Here is a 13796-nt window from a genome sequence, read left to right as displayed (position 1 = left end):
CTATCAGACATACTACCAGCCCAATTTGCATCTATATATCCAAACACCTGTACATCTCTACCTACCTCATAGAAAAGTCCATCATGTAATGTGGGCTTCACATATCTCAATATGCGTCTGACTGCATCCAAATGTGGCTTTCTAGGTACTTGCATAAACTCACTCACAAGGCCAACGGTGTAGCTCAAGTCTGGCCTTGTAATGGTCATGTAGATCAAACTCCTCACTATCCTCCTGAACATAGTCAGGTCTTCTATCTCATCCCCAACATCAACACTCAACTTTACATTCTGCTCCAATGGGACTGAAAGTGGTTTGCATGCTGTCATACCATACTTGGACAACATATCCAAGCCATATTGTCTTTGGGATAGCCATATACCATCATCACATCTGATCATCTCAATGCCAAGGAAGTACCTTAGTTCACCTAAATCTTTCGTCTCAAACTTCTTCTTCAAAAAATTCTTGACTTCAGCAATCCCACTATCACTATCACTTGTAATAATCAAGTCATCCACATAGATGACTATGATGACCAAACTTGCATCTCCCTTTCTCACATAAAGTGAGTGATCAGCATCAGAAACATAAAAGCCAATATTGATAAGATACTCTCTAATCTTGTTAGACCATGCTCTAGGTGCTTGCTTGAGCCCATAGAGCGCCTTCTTCAACTTGCACACATATGTGGGATGCTCTAAATCTTCATAACCTACTGGCTGATCCATATACACTTCTTCCTGCAAATCACCATGCAAGAAGGAATTCTTCACATCCATTTGCTGCAACCTCCAACCTTTGGCTACTGCCAAAGCAATCACAGATCTGACAATTGCCATCCTAGCAACTAGACTGAAGGTTTCTTCATAATCTATGCCATATGTCTGGGCATAGCCTTTTGCAACCAGCCTAGCTTTGTACCTACTAATAGAACCATCTGCATTATGCTTAATCTTATAAACCCACTTACATCCAATAGCTTTCTTTCCCTTCCGCAATGATACTAGATCCCAAGTGTTATTGGTCTCTAATGCAGCTATCTCCTCATCCATTTACTGCATCCCAATGAGTATGACCAACAACATCCTCAAAACAAGTGGACTCAACATCCTCAACTAGTTTCACCATATAAGCATAATGGCGAGTTGCGTAACCTTCAAAACCAAATCTTTTAACAGGGTATCTGACCCCACTAGATCTGTGTACCACCGAATCACTCAATGGAGCCTTTACATTATTATGAGCTCTCTGTACACCTAGTGTCTTGACAGAAGGAATACCAAGCTCATCATCTAAGCTCTTTGAGCCACTGGAGTCTCCATCAAGAACTGTATCAATGCCATCTAACACTTTATTCTTTCATTTGTCTTTACCTATAGTGCTACTAGATGCACTTGAAGATATAGAGCTACTCCTTAGTCTCCCAGACCATGGACTGCCAGATGATGTCTCTAGTCCACTAAGAGTCCGTGATTCTTGCTTTTCAGCCTGCACATGAGTGTCATGATCATCATCATTATCCAATGCATCACCACTAGATGTATACCAAATGCTCATTTCATCAAAGATGACATCCTTGCTTACTCTGAACTTACATGTGACAGGGTTATAACAGTGATACCCTTTCTGCTCTAAAGAGTATCCAATAAAGACACATTTTTGTGCCTTTGAATCAAGCTTCTTCTATAGCTCATCTGGCACATGAACATATACAACATAGCCAAATACCTTCAAGTGCGATACATTAGGCTTCTTGCCAGTAAAGCATTCTTCACGAGTCATCCCATGAACTGCAAGCTGTGGGAGTTCTGTTCATAATATAAACAACAGTATGAATAGCCTCAGACCAAAAATGCTTAGGCATATTCTTTTCAGCCATCAAGGCATGTGCAACTTCTGCAATATGCCTATTTTTCCTTTCTGCAACACCATTTTGCTGTGGGGTATACCTGCATGTGAACTATCTCTTTATCCCATGAGACCTCAGAAAATCACTAAACTCATTCGAGAGGTACTCTCCCCCTCCATCTGACCTCAAGCACTTTACTTTCAAGCCTGTTTCTCTTTCAACTACAGCCTTGAAAGTTCTAAAGTGCTCAAACGCTTCACTCTTTTCCTTCATAAAATATACCCACAGCTTTCTAGAACAATCATCAATGAATGTGACAAAATATGAACTGCCTCCAAGAGATACATTTTGTGTAGGCCCCCAAATATCTGTATGCACAACATCAAGGATATTTCTGCTTACATCTCTGTCATGTGAAAAGGGTTGTCTTGCCTGCTTACCAAACTGACATGCTTCGCATATCTTATGAAATTCTGCAATTCTAAATGTAGGCAAACCTGTAACCAGCCCTTTGAACTGCATTAATTTCAGCCTTTGTACATTTGCATGTCCAATGGGTTTGTGCCAAATTTCAATATCTGCAACAACACCTTTTCCTTTAGTATACATAGCAGCATTCATAGTAGGAATTTCAACATCCAGAGTAAACATATGTCCAACTCTACTTCCCTTTGCAACCAACCTACACTTGTCATTGAAATCTTCTACAAAGCAGCCCTTTGCATTAAATCTGACTTGCAACCCTTACTCTACCATCTGACCGACTTTTGTAATAGATGGCACATGTAATACATCTGAAAGACTCTTTGTCTTACCATCATGCAAGGACAAGGGAACTTTTCCAATGTGTGAAATTGGGTGGCATCAATCATCACCCGTCTGCACATAACCTGCATTTTGCAAATCCTGCATCTCTCAAACCATTCTGCATGGCTCGTCATATGATTGGATACACCTGAATTGACATACCAAACATCATCATGTATTCCCTTTCCTGTAACAGCATTCAGCATATGCTGCATAACAAACAGACGTTCATTTTTGTCTTCATTCTATCGTGAAGACGATTCATAGTTTCCTTATTGTAACTTACCACTGTGAATATCATATTTCTTAGCATAACATTGGGCTACAATATGACCTGTTTTGCCACAGTAGTGACACACAATACTAGAGTTGTTAGAACCTCTGTTCTGCCATCCACCTCTTCCTCTAAAGTTACCACGACCTCCTGAAACCTGCATATCGCTAAATTGTTGATTCAATCTGTTTTGCTGGTTATCACTACCACGTCCTGTACCACGGCCTCTTGAAGAGAACTTGCCACGTCCCCTTCCTGAACTGGAGTAGAAAGCTTGGACCTGTTCACCACTTCTTTCAGATGTCTCACTCTACATGTTGATCTCTTCAGTGATCATAAGGGAGACCAACTCATTGAAATCTGGAAATGGCTTTCTGACATATAGGAAAGTTACAAAAGACTTCCAAGCCTTTTCATTGTTAAGTCCACCCAAGGTAGACGACACCAAATCATCATTATCGGGCATAGCATCAATCGCTGCCAAGGCATCTACAATGCTCCTTACCTTCAGTGCATACTCATTCATAGACATCTTCCCTTTCTTCAATGTATTCAACTCTTGCTTGAGTTGAATCTTTCGTGCCTTTGTATTTACGGAAAACATACTTTCAAGTATGGTCCAAGCTGCATATGAATTCTCTGCATTTCTAATATGTCCCAGCATATTATTGTCAATTACTACAGACGGCCAATACATGACCTTTTTGTCTTTTGCATTCCATTCCTTTCGTGCCTTTGTCTCTTCTGCAGTTGGAGGATTGCTCACCTCCGGCTCCTTTTCTTCACCTAAAACAAACTCGTAGAGGCCTTTTCCAATAAGGAAGTTGGTGACATGGAACTTCCATGAAGGGTATTTGTTCTTTTCAAGCTTCTCAATGATGGGGTTTCCACTGTTCTCTGCCATTATCACAAAACTAATACCAAACAGCAAGCAAATCCTCTACAACCCTCGACCTATATTGCACAGTAATACACCAGACAGCCTTTTTCACCGTCTGCTCAATGATACATGCAATCTGCAACCAGTTTGCAGATAAACCTTGTGTTTATTCTCTGGTAAACACCTTTGAACTTACAGATCTGAAATCTGTAACCTATGCACCTGTATACGACAGACACAACTGAAATTGCAGGGTATCTGGAACTACTGTCCGCAACCTTGTGGCTCTAAAACGGGGCCTGAAACGGCCTCAGATGCCCAAAATAACTACTAGAAACCCCTAAAAGGCCAGTCTACAGAATATACAGCACTCTTTGCGCACACCAAATCTCACTGTAATCTAAGATTTTTGCTCTGCCCTGCTTCTGGTGCCTCCATAGGCACTATCCACAAGAGAGAGTGGAAGGATGGGAGAGCTTCTTACCGTGGCTTGCTTGCTCAAACCTTGCTTCTTCTCTTTTACTTGAGCCTTCAAAATCAGCCTCTCTCAGTGGCGCAGCTCTAACACCATGTCAAGAATCGCATGGTGGGGAGATCTGCTTAAGATGCTATGCCGAACACACACAGAATGCACAAGGAGAAGCTCGCTCAAGAGACAAGAAGAGAGATGGAGGCCAAAACGTTTTCTTTCTGGTTTCTTCTTCTTCTTCCATACACTTTACAATGTACACAAAGTATAGATAAGATACAACATAAAGAAAAGTGGCCTACTAAGTCAAACAATGCATAACCGACTACACTAGTTGACTGGCGCTATAACTATGCCAGTTGTAAATAGATGTAACAACCTCAATATAATAAGTAATGGGTCAGTGGCCATGTGAGAGTCATAATGACCACCGACATGCTAAGTGTAGACGTGTGGACCCATCTAACCAAGTGGTCCATCTTCAACGTCCGCATGTGTTGAGCTTGTCATCTCAACAAGACATACTCACCCCCATTATCTGTCCTTAGGCATTTTAGCCTATACCTAGACTGGTTCTCAACCAATGCAAGCCATCTCTGAAACACAACAAAGACATCAATTTTCAGCTTAATGGGATAAGCCTAAACTTTGTGTGAAAAATCATCTATGAAAGTAACAAAATACTTGGCACCAGACGGACAAGGCATGGGCCCACAGACATCCGAATGTACCAATGCCAAGGGCTCACTCATGCGTGGCCTACCAGAATTTTTATGTGTAGACCTAGTCTGCTTGCCATAAAGACAATGCTCACATGAATCAAAACATGCATAATCAAGGGGTGGTAAGTACTGCAAACCAGAAAGCATTTTTGTTCCCTTCAAAGACATATGGCCCAAACAGGCATGCCAAAGAGATATATGTGGGATAGAACCCATGGAAAAAACATGATCAAGGGAAGAAGCTGATACAATCAAGGAATAGAAGCTGCCAGCCTTGGCACCTCTTGCAATCACAAATCTACCATGAGTGATCTTCCATGCAAAGTCTCCAAAAGATACATGATAACCTGCATCATCAAGCTATCTAGCTAACATGAAACTGCGTGTCAAAGTAGGTACATGACGTACATCTTGCATAACAAAACTGCTGCCAGAAGGAAACTGTAGCCTAACATTACCAATGTCCACAATATCAAGAGAGTTGTCATCACCCAAGCGCACAGAACCCAAAACAATACGGTATGAATGAAACCACTCTCGGCAAGGTGTCACATGAAAGGACGCACCTGAGTCCAAGAGCCAACACTATGTATACATAGAGTGTATCTCTGTCATCTGCGAAGCACTAGAAGAAGCTGCAATGATATAATCATCATCATCAACATCCTCAGGCTGCATAACATTGATCTCTTCAATTTTAACACTGGACTTTGCAAGCACTATGCTGTGATCAGAAGACTTATCTTGCACTTTGTCTTTCCCCTTATCTTTGCACCTTTCATTGCGCAGTTCATGGCATTGTGGCCTAATATGGCCCTTTTTCCCACAATGGTGACAAGTAACATCTGCATTCCTGCCACGGGATTTTCTACGTGACTTTCCACGAGACTTGGACCGAGATTTCTAAGAATCCCATCCACGACCACTGCCACTGCCATGTCAAGATTGTGGGAGAGAAGGAAGGAGTCTCACTTGTAGCTTTCTTGCTTGCACAATGGGGGAATACACACAGAGGTGGAGGCTGAAAACAGTTTTCCTCTTCTTAGTTGTGTAAGCCAAAAGAACTCAAGTACAAAGGAATAGAACCCTATATATGGGTCTCAAACCAAACTCAACTAACTAAAGTGGCATACTAACTGAGCCACGAACTAGAGTAGATAAGGATAGCTGTCATGTAGCTATTATTCATGGGTGGTGTACCAACCGCATCTGCAACTGACACGTCAGTGACATAAATGCACAACGGTCACCCTGGCATATCATGAGTGGAGCTCGATATCTCAACACTCCCCCTCGAGCTCAATCCCAATTCCTACACACCAAGTAGGTCTCTGAACTTGCGCAGCTTCTCTGCGCCCAATGCCTTTGTGAATATGTCAACTACCTGATCCTCTGTGCTGACATAAAATAGATCAATAATACCTAGTAAAACCCTCTCGCGCACATAGTGATAATGCACCTCAAGGTGCTTTGTTCTAGCATGATAGACTGGGTTATTTGCCAAGTGTATACTACTCATGTTGTCACAATAAATGACAACTGGCCCATTTGTAGGCTGATACATATCATAAAGTAGCTTATGCAACCAAGCTACCTCACATGCATCCATTGATGCACCCCTGTACTCAGCCTCTGTGCTCAGCAAGGCAATTGTAGGCTGTTTCTTGCTGCTCCAAGTGATTGCAGCACTCCCAAAAGAGAACACATATCCATTGGTAGATCGTCTATCAGAAATACTACCAGCCCAATCAGCATCAGTGTATCCATGCAACTGTATCTGAACCCCAGTCTCATAAAACAATCCATACTGCAATGTGGACTTCACATACCTGAGTATGCGTCTAGCCACATCCAAATGCGGTTTCCTTGGAGCCTGCATAAACTGACTTACCAATCCAACAGCATAGCTCAAATCTAGCCTGGGAATAGTCATATAAATCAAGCTTCCTACTATGCGTCTGTACATAGTAGGGTCTTCCAGAAGCTCACCTGCATCTGCACTCAGCTTCACATTCTGCTCCAAAGGAACTGAAATAGGCTTACAGCCTGTCATCCCATATTTGGACAGCATGTCCAATCCATACTGCCTCTGCAAGAGCTGTATCCCACTTGGTGATCTAATCACCTCAATGCCCAAGAAATAACGCAGCTCTCCCAAATCCTTCATCTCAAACTTCTGCTTCAATAGCATTTTCACATGAAGGATATCTTCATCACTGTCACCTGTCATAATCAAATCATCAACATAAATGACAAGTAGCATAATACATTTCTCTGTTTTTCTCACATAAAGTGAGAAATCTGCCTTGGAAATCTGAAAGCCAATAGTGACAAGATACTATCCTATCTTGTCAGACCATGCTCTAGGTGCTTGCTTCAAGCCATACAAGGCTTTCTTCAACCTGCAAACAAACTCAGGATGAAGAGCATGCACATAACCTGGTGGCTGCTCCATATAGACCTCTTCTTGCAAATCACCATGCAAGAAGGCATTCTTTACATCCATCTGATGTAAAGACCATCCCTTTGATGCAGCCATAGCAATGACTGCTCTTACGGTTGCCATCCTTGCAACCGGACTGAATGTTTCTTCATAGTCAATGCCATATGTTTGTGCATACCCCTTGACTACTAATCTTGCCTTGTATCTGTTCAGAGAACCATCTGCATTGTGCTTCACCTTATAAACCCACTTACAGCCAATTGCATTCTTACCTTTAGGAAAATGTACTAATTCCCATGTAGCATTTGCTTCCAAGGCATCCATTTCTTCATCCATGGCTTTCTCCCATTTTTCTTTTCCCATGGCTTGCTCAAAAGAAGCGAGTTCTGGTTCCTGTATCACTTTGACCATATATGCATAGTGAATGGCTGTAAATCTATCATATTTCAGCCTATCCACAGGATACCTAGCTCTGGTAGACCTACGCAAAGTAGGCTCACTTCCAGGTGCTCTCAAAACATCCCTGGTCTTCCTTACTCCAGGTGTAACAATAGAGGGGATACCCAACTCATCATCAATGCTTTGTTCTGAGCCACTGGATTCACCATCCACATAAGAGTGACCTGCATTCACATCAAACATGGGCTGATCTACATTCTCTTTTCCTTTTCGTGAAACCTGCATACCACTATCTGCATTGCTTTGAGAAGATTCTCCTGATCTCAATCTGCCTGTCCATGGCAAAGAATGTGAACCACTGCTAGAGGACGCTCCAGGTCCACTAATATTTTGTGATTGTTGCTGTGAATTCTGTGCAGCATTACCATTTTGTGCATCTACATCATCAATCACATTTACTAGTTTATACCAGCTACTCATCTCATCAAAAACAACATCTCTGCTCACTGTAAACTTACGAGTAGAAGGGTTATAGCATCTATACCCTTTTTTCTGCAGAGAGTAACCAATAAAGATACACTTCTCAGCTTTTGGATCCAACTTGGATCTCAACTCATCTGGCACATGTACATAAGCAATGCAACCAAAGATTTTCAAATGAGAAATATCTGGTTTCCTACCAGTATACCTCTCCTCTGGAGTCATTCCATGTATTGCCGTAGTGGGAGTCCTGTTCATTATGTAGACTGCTGTAGCAACTGCTTCAGCCCAATAAAAATCTGGCAGGTCTTTTTCATTGAGCATGGCACGAGATACCTCTCCAATATGCCTATTTTTCCTTTCTGTAATTCCATTTTGTTGTGGGGTATGACTGCATGAATATTGCTGCTTTATGCCATGCTCCTGCAGGAACCTTGCAAACTCATTTGAGAGGTACTCTCCCCCTCCATCTGACCTTAGGCATTTTATTTGCAAGCCTGTTTCTTTTTCAACCATAGCTTTAAGAGTTTTGAAATGCCCAAAAACTTCACTTTTCTTTTTCATGAAATACACCTAAACTTTTCTGTTATAGTCATCAATAAAAGAGACAAAATAATGACAGCCTCCAAGAGATGCAGCTTTAGTAGTCCACACATCAGAGTGGATTAATTCCAATGGCTTCTTACTCTCTTGAACATGTCTAGGAAATGGTTTCCTTGCTTGTTTTCCAAACTGACAGGCTTCACATACCTTATGCATTTTTGCAACCTTGAATTTTGGCAATCCTGCAACAATATTTTGGGCTTGCATTGATTTAAGTCGCTGTACATTAACATGACCATTGCGTTTATGCCAGATATCAATATCTGCAACTACACCGGTCCCATGAGCAAACATTGCTGCACTCAATTCAGACATGTCTGCATCCAACGTAAACATTCTGCCCTTCTTCTTTCCTTTTGCTATCAAGCGACCTTTATTTTTCATATCCTCAACAAAGCATCCATGAGGATTAAATCTGACCTGCAAGCCCTGCTCAACCATTTGACCAACAGAAACCAGATTCTTGGTGATATTCGGGACATGAAATACATCGGACAGGTATTTCTTTTTCCCATCCTACATAGACAAGGGAATTTTTCCAATCTGCACAATAGGATGTGGAGTATCATCACCAGTCTCCACAAATCCTGGTGTTTCCATTTTCCTTGCATCCTCCATCCATTCTGCATGACCTGTCATGTGGTTTGATGCACCTAAGTCAACATACCATACATCGTTGCTTTCTTCTGCACTTGTTACAGAATTGTTCATGTGCTGCACCATAAACAAATGCTCATTTCTGTCATCACCCTGTCTACTAGAAGATGCATAATTCCCTTGTTGCAGTTTTCCATTCATGATGTCATTCTGCTTTTTATAGCAGTCTTTAGCCATATGACCCATTTTACCACAGTAGTAGCATTCAACATTACTGTTTGCATTTTGGCCTCTTTGCCATCCACCACGACCTCTTTGGCTCCCCCTGCCTCTAGAGTTACCACGTCCTCCTCCATAGGACTGGCTTTCTTGAGTTTGCTGCATATTCTGATTTCTACCACGGCCTCCAAATTGGCCTCCTCTACCTCTGCCTCTACCTCTTCCAGCATTTGAGTAGAAGACAGCTTCTTTTGAAGTTCCTCCTAAAGAAGATGCACCACCATTTCTCTGCTCCTCACAAATTAGAAGAGCAATCAACTCCTCAAAATCAGGAAATCTTTCACGAACTGAAATGGATGTTCGAAACTGTGCATAATCCTTTTCTAGACCATTCAAGGTCACAGAAACTAAATCATCATCTTCCACTGGCGACCCAATGGAAGCAAGTGCATCTGCAATCTTCTTCACCTTCATGTGGTAGTCATTGATGCTCATACTTTCTCTTTGCACATTATGCAACTCTTGCTTGAGCTGCATTTTCCTGGCTTGCGTATTTGTGCTATACATTTTTGACAAAGTATCCCATGCCTCCTTTGGCGTACTTGCATCTTGAATATGCACAATCATAGAGTCTGAAATACTGATAGACAGCCAGTACATAACTTTCTTGGCTCTCTCATGCCATGTTTTGAATGCCTGCATTTGCTGTTGATTGGGAACATCAGGAAGAACTGGTTCTTCTTCATTTCCTGCAACAAATTCCCAATATCCTTTTCCCATAAGGAAATTTGTCATTCTAAACTTCCATGCTTGGAAGTTGTTCTTGTCAAGCTTTTCAGTGACAATCTGTGAAAGAGAATCAGACGCCATTACAGAACACTGCAAAAAAAATTATGTCACTGCAAAGAACACAGCTTCAGCCTCACAAGGGCAAATCTGCAAAACTGACGAAAGTGGTATTTGACCACACAGTCACTTCCTAGTGATGATTTTGCATCAACAGGAAACATGGATGATTCTGTAACTCCCAATGTCTCTACGCACAGGCATACAATGCAATTTCTACAGTAACTTTTCACCAACTTATAGAACAGTGGTCGCACAGCATAAAACTGGGCCTTTTCCTGAGTGCGTGCAGAAAACTTCCTCCTCCGAAATAGGCCTCGAAATGGCCTCAAATTAAAAAAATAGGGTCGCCAAGGGCTAAAGCCCTATCCCGCAGCATATACTGCCTTCTTGCTTCATCGCGAAGGGCGTCTCAACCTGAGACAATGCACTCTTGCAATTTTCGGCTATGCTACCTACAGAGATCTGCTCCCAAAACAGAAAATGAAAGCAACACTGCTCCTCTTACCAGAACACAGCGAGCTTGGCTTGCTTTCTTGAGCTCCTTACCACGAACAAGGCTCTGATACCATGTTAAGATTGTGGGAGAGAAGGAAGGAGTCTCACTTGTAGCTTTCTTGCTTGCACAATGGGGGAATACACACAGAGGTGGAGGCTGAAAACAGTTTTCCTCTTCTTAGTTGTGTAAGCCAAAAGAACTCAACTACAAAGAAATAGAAGAACCCTATATATGGGTCTCAAACCAAACTCAACTAACTAAGGTGGCATACTAACTGAGCCACGAACTAGAGTAGATAAGGATAGCTGTCATGTAGCTATTATTCATGGGCGGTGTACCAACCGCATCTGCAACTGACATGTCCGTGACATAAATGCACAACGGTCACCCTGGCATATCATGAGTGGAGCTCGATATCTCAACATGCCATGCTTTCCATATCCATCATTCTTGCCTCTAACTGTCATAGCATGCGACACACGAGAGGCATCCAAATTCTTACGTTTAACCTCTTCCTACAGAAGAGCACTCTCAACATCAGATAATTTTAAGGTAGCAGTAGAGGCACATAATGCAATGCGGAATACATCCCATGACTCATTAAGAGTACCAAGCAATAAAAGAGGAGTGACATCCTGTGCAAAAGTGATGTCATGTGAAGTCAAGCTCTTGAGTATAGCATGGAACTGGCTCAAGTGAGCAGACATAGTCACATTCTCCTTCATACACAAATCCATAAGGTGCTTCAACCAATACATCTGACTCGCTGGACTTTTCTTGTCATAGAGATTCTTGATTTTATCCCACAATTGCCATGCACTCTGTTCTTCCTCAAAGACATTGTAATGAACCTATTTTGTGAGAGACAATACAATAGTGGACTTGTATAACTCATCAATCTCAAGCCATTCCTCATTTGGCATAGTTGCAGGCGGATGCCTGCTCAACCTCAAAGGTTTGATCTGTGATTTCTGCACCAACACCTGCCAAATCTGGCTCTTCCAATAAGAGTAATTCATACCATCAAGCTTAATAATGTTGAAAATAGCATGATCAGTGGACGAACTTGCCATAATGCAGGTGGGAAGACTGTAGACAGTTCAAAACTGCTTGCTATTTACTGCAGAAAATGACAAAAAATCACCAAAATCAAGAGAAAATGGCGAGAAAAGTGTAACCAAAGCTGCTGCCCATCAAGTACTAGTGAAAGTACATCATTTCAGAATATTTCAGCATGAAAAATCCATGTCAGTCCATACATATATGCTTGCTATAATAAATTACAGATTTCAATAAATGAGAGCTAACAGTGCCAAAATTTGATCCCAGGTCAATCAGATACTGCCAATACCAAATCCGGCATACGACAGTCGATAAATATGAATCCAATACCCAAACATGTCGCCTATGGCTAGTCAGTTGGCTCCACCAAACGTTGGAGGCCAAGTTTCGAACCCTAATGTTGTTCCTGTTAATCAACAACCAATGCGCCCAATCAAATTGTTAGGCCAATGGAACGACAGATAGATGATCAAGGCTATGAGTCGAGTGCCTCTAATGTCCTTGGCGAAGTGAAGGATATGATGAAGCACTACACTGATATGATTTCTGAACAATATCGGCAAATAGCTATTGACGTCAATTTCCTGAAGAAGCAGCAGAATCTAATAGGGAGTCGACGCCTTGAAGAGGGTGGTCCCTCAAGATTCAGCTATAAGTGGTGTGGTGGACAACATTTCCCTAGAAACTATCCAAATGTTAAATGTGATATTTGTGGGAAGTCGGGCCACTTAGCAGCTACCTGTTGGAGTAAGATTAGCTCCCTCCAACAAGGGAGTAAACAGACAGGTTCAGTTAATCATAGAGTGCAAGGTAATAACCTCCAGCAAAATGATGGACCAAGACAAATACTGCAAAGGGAAAAGACTACTGTAGAAGAGTTGCCACAAGGCAATGGAGTTAGCCTTATCAAGGCTGTACGTGTCAATGGCGCTGAAACCTCTAACCTACGAGCTGGACAAGAGGCCAAAAGGCTAAAGAGGGTGATAAAGATAATGCAAAACCGGTCGAGGAAAACCCTAAGCAAGGGGATAAGGGAACGCAAGTCCTGAACCTTGGCATGGAAGGTGGACCTCTAAGGCCTATTGACAAAAAAGTTGATCCTAAGAAAGATGAGGAAGTGCAAAGAAAGAAGGCAAGAGCTAAAAAAGAAGCACAAAAGCCGGTCCCGAGAAAGGATTGTCTGGCGAGAAAAGAGAGCATTAGCTACCTATCATGATTTTGATTTAGCAAGTTCTCTTTGCAAAGTCAAACCAGATGTAAACCTCTTATAGTTGATTAAATTATCTCCAGGAGTACGCAAGGAATTCAAGAAGATCCTACGTATTGGGTATATTGTAGAATCTTTGGGCATAGCACAAGTAGGGGAAGATTGGTTTGATCATGCTTAAAAGAATTGCCCTAGGATTCCAGCATACGTGGATGGAATATTAGTGGAGCACGCTATTGTAGACATTGGGTCATTCGTCAATATCATGAGTTCAGAGTTGATGGAGAGGTTGGGTCTAGGCATCCAAAAAGATAGCTCCACCCTTCTTAGAATGGCTGATGATAATCTAAGGCAACCAGAAGGTTGCATTACTAAAGTCCATGTTACAGTTGCAAGTGTAGAATGCTTCTTGGACTTTAGGGTGATAAGATTTGCAG

This window comes from Lygodium microphyllum, chromosome 10 (genome assembly GCF_053477565.2).
Source record: "Lygodium microphyllum isolate KBCC chromosome 10, Lygodium_microphyllum_v1.1.10, whole genome shotgun sequence".
Lineage (NCBI taxonomy): Eukaryota > Viridiplantae > Streptophyta > Polypodiopsida > Schizaeales > Lygodiaceae > Lygodium > Lygodium microphyllum.
The sequence above is the reverse complement of the archived record's forward strand: the minus strand, read 5'-3'. Positions refer to the sequence as shown.